Here is a 9,941-nt window from a genome sequence, read left to right as displayed (position 1 = left end):
AAAGGCTACAAGGAATGCTTATATCCCATCCAGGTCTTGTGTTGGGTTTTTAAAAGTAGATTGAATGTATACCTGCTGCTGTTCATCTCAAGCAACCTTATCTGGAAACTGCTTTACTGTGTATAGATAGTACCTGTACTGGTTCTGCTCTATACTCTATATAATGTAAACCTCATTGAGATTTGAGAGGGATTTGCACCTTCCCCCCCCCCCTCTTTCCTTTGCTGAAATAAAATTCTTTCTAAAATTCTTTCAGGATTAAGGGGTTTGTTCTTGATCATACCACCTGCCCTTTTTTCCCCCACAGGCCACAGTGAAAGGTCACATCTTCTTGATCTTTTCTATCTATACTTAATAAATACTTTTAGTTCAGTGAAACTTAGCCCTGGGCAGTTGTGTGATCGGCAGGAAGTCCAAAAATGGATGCTTTTCTGCTACATTTATGCTAAGGTTAAGGCAATCTTGTCATGAGTGCTGGCTGTGTTTTGCAGAAAACCATGCCCTTTTTCACTGTTGCTGTCATTGCCTTTTTGGTTTGCCAGAGCCATTCATGACATTGTGAAATTTCTGCATCATTGACAAGGAGGCAGGGGCAACTTTCTCATTTGGACTGTTTGATCGTGAGCTGTGAAGGAGCAATGTCAAGAATTTGTGCCTGGGTGGGTTTGGGGGGAGGAGGCTGCCTTACTTCAAAGCCAACACTTTTTTGTGAGTAGCTGGGTGGGCAGATGACAGTGCTTCTTCAGCCATGACATCAGAGCTTTCCTCAGCATCTGACTTTCACCAGAATTCCAGACCCTAGCAATAGTTCAGGTTGTCCTGTTGACACCGTGATGAGAGCCAAATCCTCCATGTTATGCTCAGGATAGTTTGTCTTGCTCAGGAAATTTCTTCAGTCCTAACATTACATATTCTCAACAACTCCCAGCTCTACAGATTGAATGAGCAAGATAACATTGCCAAGGGGTGGGGAATAGACCTAGGAGATAGTAAGAAATATTGAGGTGTTAACCCTGCTTCCTCAGAATGAGAAACTTCAAAGATCTAGCAAGAAAATAGTTTTCCTACCTTCAGACAAAACAATAGTTCTGAAAAAGATCTTTCATTGAACTTATAAAGAAAAGGGAGGAAGCATGAGTTATTGGTGGTACACCTCTACATCCCTACATATACCTCCTTTTCCTCCAGAATAGGGGTTCTCCAAGGATCCCTAAGCCAGGCATTTTGGAATAACTCTTATATCAGGTAAGTTTCATGGTCTGAATCTGGCCTAATTTTGTTTTTCCTAATACTAGAGAATGTGAGATTTGAGGTAGGAATATACCTTTTCTGGCATATTTCTCCATGGGTCAGTGTTCTGATCAGATAGAGATCTTGCAGAAAATGTCTGACTGGGGAACTCCCCCAGTGCAGCTGTATTCTTCCCTGAGCACACAAGCCTTAGTTGGGTCTGAGCCTATCTATACCGATAAGCCAAATCTCACTCAAACACAACAGAATTGCAGCCAGGTTCCACAGTCAAGAATTTCCTAACACTACAGGAGTATTTCACTTCTTTGTTTCCCATCTCACAAATAAGGAAAATGAGGCTCAGACGCTTGCCCATTATGACCTAAGGGCAGCTAGATGCTACACTTTGGAGACAGGAAGCCTTGATTTAAATCCTACCACCCTCAGACACGAATTTATAATCTTAGGCCAATCATTTTTTGTTATTCAGTCAGTGGTGACTTTTCATGATCCCACGGCATGTTTGTGGGGTTTTCTTGGCAAAGATATTGGAGTGATTTGCATTTTCTTCTCATGTGGGTAGAGGTAAATAGGGGTTAAGTGATGTTCCAGTGTCTGAAGTCAAATTGGAACTCAGGCAGTCCTAACACCAGATCCAGTGCTCTGTCCACTGAGCCATCTAGCTGCTTGGGCAAGTCACTTAACCCCTGACAACTTGAGCTTCTGAAAAAATAACAGCACCTAACTCATAGGGAAGTTCCATATATATATTAGTTAGCATAACTAGTAAGTATCAGAGGCAGAATTGGAACTCAGGTCTTTGCTGACTCTTAAGTCTAAAACTTAACTGCTGTAGCACTGCTCCCTTTTGTGCTTAATTGCTGCATCACTGGTTTCCTACAGTTGTGCTGCTTCACTCTGATCATTTTGCTAACACATAGACCCAATGCTGGACAGCACAGTCTTCTGTCACCTTGCACCTATATTTCTATCTCCCCATGCTCTGTTTAATCCTGGGCCACCCATGATATATAGAAGAGTAACAGGTAAACAGAAGCTGGAAAGCAGCACGCTAAAAATTGGTTTGAAAACTGTTTTTGGAGAAAGTTATTTAGCCCCTTTTACCTTAATTTTCCCATCTATAAAATGGGGTTCATAATATCCCTAAGGCTGTTGTGATTATTAAATGAGATAATATATGAAGAAAATTGAAAATACTATATAAATGTGAGGTATTATTGTTGTTATGGAAGCCAAGTAGGTTGTTTTTACTTGCTAAATACCTCATTTTTACTGCCTTGGGGGCCTTTAAGCAGAGCCTCAGTGTATCTCTTGGATAATTTTACACTAGTTGGGTCTGGAGAACCATTGGATCACAAAGTTGCCTTGGAAAATAGGAATAGCTCTGAGAAGCTTTTGCTTTTTTTTTTTTTTCTGTCTCTATTCTCCTACCAAATGAGAAATCCAAATGAGAAATTCATCAGAAGTTCTGTGGAAACATTAAAGTGCTCAATTAATAACATCTATCTCATTAATATGCAAATTTGCTTTTGTCTTTAATAAATGATAAGCTTATATATAAGCATATATAAATATATATATACATATAAATATATATATATATACCAAAGAACCATTTTAACATAAATTTCTTTATTATTTATTATCCATAAATGTTTGATTTTTATACCTGTTTTATATACTATATACTTGGGTTTGTGTAAGAATTTCTCTAAAAGGGATCAAGAGTAAAAAAAAGTTTGCTCTATTAATGACAACAGCAACAACTCTGGATATTTATGTGGCTCTTTAAAATTTACAAAGTAATTTGGATATTTTATCTCAATTGAGACTCACAACTGTCCTATGTGGTAGCTATTGAAGATATCACTTTGCAGATGAGGGAACTAAGGCATCAGAAGACTAAAGGTCTTGCCCATGGCCACAAAGCTAGTGTCAAAAAGCAGAATTTGAAGCTTGCATTCATGTACAGCATACTATTATGTCATGCTAGTTTTGATTTTGGCTTGAGTTATGCAGGACTTTTGTTTTTTAGTCTTTATTCTTGTCCAAATGTGAAAATGAACCTGAAGCACCATGAAAACTTTAGAGTATCATATTAACTATTGCAACTTTGGACATTGACATAGTTTTTGAAAATTTTCTTCCTTATATTTGATGGAGCTTATTTAGAAATGGTCCAGAGACAAGGTGTTACCTTACTAGTGATCTTTTAAGTTTAATGTTAATGGTGGGTTGTTAAATTGATTTATCCACCAATTTGTCTAAAAATGTTAGATTGGGGGGGGGGGGGAGGATGGTGATATAAATGAATGAAAGGGTTGAGATCCAAACTCATCTTTAGATTCACAAAATCTAAAGGACAACTCCAGTAACAAACAGGACAATGGGGATGATATATACATTTTTCCTGTTCCCACATTTGTTCCACTACGTTTCTCTGTTCTAGAGCTTTTCATTCCATGTAGCTTGGACTTTATAAATGCTTGGTGAGGTGTCATTTGTTAACAACTTATTCTAAAATTTGTATGACTCAATATTATGTTGATATAAACTGAGACCTTTTGGGGGGAAAGGTATGCCCCTCCTAGAGGAGAGTTTAAGACATGGGTTTGATCCCTGTATAGGCCACCAAATGATGAGGTACAAGAATTGAGGGTAAGAGATCCCCTCTGGTCAATGCCGCAGGTCCCTTGTGAAAGAATTTGCAAACCCAAAGTCTGTGTGGCAAAAGGGAATTTATTTTCACTAAGAAGGCTTTCTTAGTAGGCTAGGTCCTGGCAGGATAGTTTTGTGAAGGTGGATTTACACTGAGAAGAACATATCTTCATCAGTGGGCCAAGTCCAGAAAGGCAAATAGCTCCTTATTAGGAATTTGGCCAAGGTGGGTTAACACTGAGAATAAAATATCTTCATCAGTGTCCAAAATCCTGATAGGACTTCTGCAAAGATGTCTGAGCATACAGCACTAAATATATTGGGGCTGCTTTGAGCCCCAAGGGACTGGGGGGGAAGAGGACATGGGATGAGTCTAGGAGACTGTTTTCAATTCAATTCAAAATTCAATGAGATTACTTATCTTGGGAGTTTCCCTTATGGACAAAAGGGTGTGCTCCTGGAGAGTTTGAGACCCAATCACCTTTCCCCCACAGATTAAAGGGGACACAATTCACAACAGGGCCTCTTCAACCCTTCCCCCCAAAAGATATGTTTATATCAATATCTATATGATTTGGGGGAACAACTTTTTTGTCTGTAATGATGCTTTTCTAGTAATTAAGGCTGCTAGGTGGCACAATGCTAAGTCTGAAGTTAGGAAGGTCTGAGTTCAAATTCAGCCTCAGACACTTACTCAGTCAATTACCTCCCTCTGAAGTGACTTCACTTGCTCTCTGCCTCAGCTTTCCCAACTGTCAATAGGGATCATAATAGCACTTATCTCAGATGGTTATTTTGAAGCTCAAATGAGATAATATTTGTAAAAAACTTAGCATAGTGCCTGGCACTCAATGGGTGCTTAGTAAATGCTTATTCCCTGTCTTAATTTAGATGTCAAGACCATTACTATATCATCCATCAACCTTTTCTCAAACACCAATCCTTTACACTAGTCTGGTAATCTCCTTGAGAAAAGTGTGTTATTTTTCTAAATCAGTCTAGTCTCTGGCTCCTTCACTCTCACCTCCCTGCAAGCTGTAAGAGTTTGTTTTCCTCTAACCCTCTATTTAGGTTAGATAGTGAGCCCTCAGGGACCACAAAATTGGGATAGACTTTTGGCTTCCAGAGCCAAGGTTGGCTGGGGTGGGGAGGCTGGGTATTGCCTCAGGGATAGGTGCTGCTCCTCTCTTGAAAAAACACAGGGATACTGGATATAAGACAGCCCATGGGGAGGTGAGGAGAGAAGGGGCCATTCTCCAAAGGCTTCCAGGAATTGAAGTGCTGGGATTTTTGTGGAGAGTTTCAGTAGTTTATCAGAATTCAACAAGCTTTCTGCTCACTTCCATGCAGAAAACTCACAGTGCTCAGGAGAGGGCATGGAGAAAACTGATTTTGTACCAGGAGCCACCACTAGTAGTTCTGGCTCTCTTAGTTTCCATTTCTGGGTCAGTTGGAACATGTTTGCTGTTGCTCTGGGAGCTACGGGAGCCAAAGGAGTCACGTTAGCAAGAAGCTTGAGGAGTATTGTTCCTGACCTTGGCTTGTCTTTGTGCCTGGAGGTGCCTGCTTTGCCATCAGAAGGCTAGCCTCTGTGTCTACAAGGGCTCCAGAGAAAACAACTGACTTGGAGCGCTGCTTCCAAAACTCTATGGCGGGTTCTTTCTTTCTTTCTTTTTTTCTTTCTCCTTCTCTGTAGACTTGTCTTGGCTTGGCCAATGGGGACTTACTCGGAGAGAAACAGTCCAAGTCTTGTGAGCAAATCTCATGCCTTTACACTGACATTGTAAGCAAGTTCTTTCTAAAGCTGACAGTGTTCATTAAGCTTATGTTCAATGTATATGAACTAAGGGTTGGGGTGACAAATATGTGTAATAAGATTTTATCTCCATTCTCTGAGCACCAGACCTGTTATATTTTTCTTTTCAAAATGCCCTGGTATTTTAAAGAGACTAAGTTATCTTTCTCATCTGTCATTGGTATATATAGCTTCTGATTGTTTGAGAAACTAGCACCGCAATTCCATTTAGCCATTTAGCACCAGATTTACATTTTTGCTTTAATTTTCAATATTTTATTTTCCAAATACATACATATATATATATAGATAGATAGATAGATAGATAGTTTTCAATATTTGTTTTTGTAAGACCTTTTTCCTCCAAATTTTTATCCTTTCCTCTCTTCCCTCTTCCCTCAACAAGATAGCAACTAATCTCAGGTAGGCTAAATATGTACAATTTTTAAAAAGATATTTCTGTATTTGTCATGTTTGCAAGAAAAATCAGAACAAAAAGGGAAAAAAAAACCATGAGAAAGAAAAAAAAAAAACAACAAAAGGGGAAAATTCTATTCTTCCATCCATAGTCAGTCTCCATAGTTCTCTGTCCATCAGATTTACATTTATAAAAGTTTATTCACTTCAAAGAAACAGCAAAAACAAACACATAGCTTTTCTCCAGCATAATCCCCCTCTAAATCCTCCTTAGTCTCTAGGGAGATAGGGTGGGGTAGAAATTAGATTCACAATTTAGCTCAATTCTTAGAAAGCATTCATCTGGTCTTGTGGGGCTAGTCTCACAGCCCCAACTCCCCTGAGCTACCTTAATGACCTAGTTGTAATGCCCAGTCTAAATTCTCAGATGTTCAGATTCATGTGGCTCAAGCATTGCTCTCCTCTGCCAAAAAAGGGGCCAGATTGGAGACTATTCTTGTGCTCATAATAGAAAGGAACAAACAAAAAGACCAAAGATCCAGGCCTGCTTTCCAAGACCACATTGGGCCTAAGTAGGGTTAGGAGGTAGTGCTTGGATCCCTTCCCCCTTATTGCACAGTCTTATTGTCTGCAAGGGAAGGAGTCACTTTCTCTGAACTACTCAAATGCTGCAAAAGCCACAAAGATTCTGTGTTAGGGTATTTTAAAGACTTCTGGAAATGCAGCCAATGGAAAAAGAGCTGCTCCCAGTCATGTGGTAGGCCAGTACAGAATGTCCATATGCATTCCAGGCCTTTAGTCTCCTGGAATTAGATCTCCAGCATCTTCCACGTGAATGATGTTATCTTGGCATATACCAAGCCTCCATGAAAGATGGAAAAACAATACAGCCTTTGCCCAAGCTAGCCAGGTGATATACTGGATAGGGCATATTGATGTAGTCAGGAAGACTTTTGTTCAAATCCTGTTTCAGGCACTTACTTCATAGCTATGTAGTCCTGGACAAGTCTTCTGCAATTTCCCTGCTTTTCCACTGAGATTCTACTAGGGATCTTTCTAAAGCACAGAGAATTTCTCTGGACTTCAGTTTCTTCAACTGTAAAATGAGGATATTGGACTCAATGGTATGAAAAGTCCCTTCCAGTTCTCAATCTATGATGACATGATTCTAGTAGGAGAAAGAAATATATCTGGGAAAAGTTATGAGTTAGAATGTGATTATGTGCTGAAGTAAAATGGTGAGAGAAATTATTTCTCTCTTGTATTAATAACTAATTATGGAATCAGAACCAAGGTTTTTCTTTTTTTCTATTTCTTTATTCAGAAATTTATCATCATGGGAAATCTTTCTCAAAGAATTACCAAGAAAAAGAAATTCTGAGTTAAGCATAATGGGTGGACTCATGTTCATTGTGCTTACTCTGATATGTCTTGGAAAATGTGGATTCTTTCTTTTGTCAGATAGGCGATATAGAAACTTATATCTCTTTGACCAAGACTTGGGTGATCCAAGTCATGTATTGCCAAGACCCTCATTAAAATGAATTTGCATCTTATTATAATATTAATTTTCTCATTAATTGTTAACCAATAATAATTGATTGCCTCTCTCTGGAACGCCTACTCTTGCAAGGGCACATAAATTGTGAGCCCACCCCTATGAGGGGTCTTTGACATTTGAGAGTGCCAGTGACTTCTTTTATTAATAACATACTAGTCTTACTAATAAAATAATTAAATTACCCCAAAACTGTCTCCCAAACTTTTTAAACATCACAACAGGAATGAGAGAATCAAGTTGGTGAGGATGATTTTTGTTTTGGAGATCAGGAAAGGCTTCATGAAGGAGATGATAGTTGAATTGAGCCTTGAAAGATTCTAGCATAATGAGGGATATGGAGAAAAAGTCTCTTTCTTATGGACTTTCCACATCCATAGAGGTGTGAGGGAGCATGATTAGTTCAAGGGAGAACAGTATGTCCAGTTTATCAGGAATGTAGAATGTGGAATAAAGAAAATATATAATAAGGCTATAAAAGAGGTTAAACCTCCTTAAACCTTTCTTTAGAATATCCACCTCTGACTATAATATTCATTAATTAATTGTTAATCGTTAAACCAATCAGAATTGATTTCCATCTGTCAGGAACACCCAATCTTCCAGGGCATATAAGCATAATAGGCTATCAAGTTTATCTTTGGTTCACAAGAGACAGTCTAGTGACCAATCCTTTTATTAGTTAGTTTGCTAAGCCATAATTAATAACATTAATAATAACTAGCCAGAAATTATAACTATCAAACTTTATATACAGCACAAGAGAAATATTATAGGAGATAACAGTGATAGAAGCCAAATTGCCAAATTTGAGGAGGGAGTAGTTGGTCACTGGAGATGGTTAATATAGACAAATTCTTTTAACTTCTTTAGCAAGTTATTATACTTGGTTAACTTGGTTAATTAGTTATTATTATTTACTTCTTTCTAAGATGTTAATAATTTAATAGACTAATTATTTACCCTCTCAGGTAACATTTGCATTTAAGATTTTTTTTCTGGGAATAATATCTAATCCCAAATGACTAACTCTTTAATGGTAATAACCTCAAGGGATTTTTAGGCTAGAAAATGATACAAGATCTTTTTTGCTTCCCTAATAATACTAGGTTCTACCCCTCGATGTGGACCATCTTTTTTTAAAAAAAAGCTTCTTCCCCTGTGACCTGTGACCATGAAATCCAGCTTTATTCATTCCAGTTGTGAATTCTTTCCTAGACTTTAAAGCCCATGGGTCAGGGAGGAGGCCTGGAATTCTTCTGTATCTTGGATTCTTCTGCTGTTCATGTTTCAATAGGCATATGAACATGAATCTTTTATTTCAGGATGACTACTGAGTATAGATTCTGTATGTTTTTAAAGCTCTTCATAACCTGTCCCTTTTCTTACAATCTTCTTACATCTTACTCCCCTCCACTTACCCTCCCATCCAGTGACACTGATTTCTTTCTGTTCCTTGTACAAGAAACTTTATTTCCTGATATCAGGTATTTCTATTTCTAATGAGGTCCTGGGTCACTAGATGGAGTTGGCAGAGAAAGCCTGAAGCATTGATAAAATTATTCTCTGAGGCAAGCAGGGAAGGGCACTGTTGGGGACCATTCCAACCTTACAGTCTCACCCCCTTACTATATTCAATTAGAAAGTCAAGTTATGTCAAATCCCTGAGGTTAAATTTCCCCTATAAATCTATCCATGGTCTATGCTCTCTTGGATGAATCTTTTTTGGGTTAGCCTGCCACAGAGTTCTGCTTCTTGCTTTTCTTCCCATACTCTCCTTCAGCTTTTTTCTTTTCCCTTCTCATAGCTAATTAACTCTTTTAGGGTGCTTAAGAATTTAGCCTGCCAGTCAGTGGAATACTCCTACCTCATGATGACTTCCCTTTCTCCTAGTTAATTGTGAGTTTCACTAGGGAAGTTGTTTTTTCCACAGTTAATAATTAAAATCCCTTTCCTTCCTAACTCTATGCTTTCCCAAATCTATTTCATAGTTACCATTCCTGGTACCTATTTGGTACCTATTTTACCTCTTAATTTTGTCTGTGACCTCTTCTCATAAATAAATGTTTTTTTTTTTTTTTTTTTTTTTTTTTTTTTTGCCAAAGAAGAAAGGCCATGTGAATTTGTCACATGGCCAAACCTCAACATTTGGTGTCTACATTAATCTCATCATTTAGTGCAAATTGACTACACTTTAAATCTCATTATTTGGTGCCTGCTCTCAATCTCATTACCTCTTCTGGTTGTTCCCCCATACCTGGA

The 9,941-nt window shown here is 38.2% G+C and overlaps 1 protein-coding gene across 1 annotated transcript in view; it reads left to right on the top strand.

The window, feature by feature from the left end:
* The first annotated feature begins 1,023 nt into the window (after positions 1-1,023).
* The window catches only part of THSD4 (thrombospondin type 1 domain containing 4), a 934,909-nt gene continuing 925,991 nt past the window's right edge, over positions 1,024-9,941 (top strand). Inside the window, exon 1 of the mRNA XM_074294657.1 lies at positions 1,024-1,245. The gene's annotated coding sequence lies outside the window, so the exon portion shown is untranslated. The remainder of the gene's footprint in view (positions 1,246-9,941) is intronic.

This window comes from Sminthopsis crassicaudata, chromosome 2 (assembly GCF_048593235.1).
Source record: "Sminthopsis crassicaudata isolate SCR6 chromosome 2, ASM4859323v1, whole genome shotgun sequence".
Lineage (NCBI taxonomy): Eukaryota > Metazoa > Chordata > Mammalia > Dasyuromorphia > Dasyuridae > Sminthopsis > Sminthopsis crassicaudata.
The sequence above is the reverse complement of the archived record's forward strand: the minus strand, read 5'-3'. Positions and strand labels throughout refer to the sequence as shown.